Here is a 1010-nt window from a genome sequence, read left to right as displayed (position 1 = left end):
GCAAGTTCAAAGCCACCCAACCTGGGCTGCGTAGAGAATTGCGGGCTACCGTGGGTACAGAGTGAGTCCCTGTCTCTAAATAAAAGTTCCAAGTCCCTGCACTAAATCAGACCTGTCATCTCTTGTACAGAAACCGACATTTCTTCCTAAAGCAGAGTCAGGTCCTGCCGACACTCGGAACTCCTCCACGCATGGCCTGGAATGTCCGTGCTTGCTGTGTGGACGACATGCAGGCAGCCTGTGTTTTTCTGTACTGTTTCCCTGTTTCGTCCTCAGTCTTCTAACTCACACTGGGGAAAGGAGTGGCAGGCAGAGGTGGCTGATACTGTTCCTGTGCCGTATTCTCCCCACTGCTTCTCGCCTCGGAGAGACTGACCGGCATCTCTCCCTTGTCGGATACATCCTTCGGATGGAAGGAATTCCTCAGTCATTTCGCCTTGGTCTTAACTAAATCAGGATCGAATCTGTTATTTCATCTGAACATGTTTGTGACCTTGTGTTATATTTGGGGGTGTGTTATCTGTCTGTACTGTAAGCTGTTGTCAACACTCAGACTGCAGGAAGCTGGGCAGTAATTTACATGTACGTATTCTATACCCTAGTGTGCTTGGAGTGACAGTCCGTAGTGTGTAGGAGTTTGTTAATTGTCAACTTTAACTCTCCTGTGTTTTGGGAACCTCTAAACATTCCTTGTCCTATCCAGGTGACAAAAGCAGAATGTAAGTTTTGGGGAACCTTCGTGATTACTTGTAAGAAGTTTTGTTTTTAAAACTCAAAAATAAACTTAGCTGTTTTTTTTAATCAGCCCATTGAACTGAGTTCTTTGTGTGTGTGGAATTTTCTACCTGTATTGCATACATTTAGGTCATAACAAGCAAAGGTAGGGAAGTGAAATACTATGTTTGCTGCTGTAACAAGAATCCTAGTGAGTGGGCTCAGGGAGATAGTTCAGTATAATAAGCGCTTGCCTCGCAAGCTCAGGGTCCTGAGTTCAATCCCCGACACTGGGA

This window comes from Octodon degus, unplaced genomic scaffold (genome assembly GCF_000260255.1).
Source record: "Octodon degus isolate 3935 unplaced genomic scaffold, OctDeg1.0 scaffold00092, whole genome shotgun sequence".
In the NCBI taxonomy this organism is placed as follows: domain Eukaryota; kingdom Metazoa; phylum Chordata; class Mammalia; order Rodentia; family Octodontidae; genus Octodon; species Octodon degus.
Note: the sequence above shows the minus strand (reverse complement) of the source record.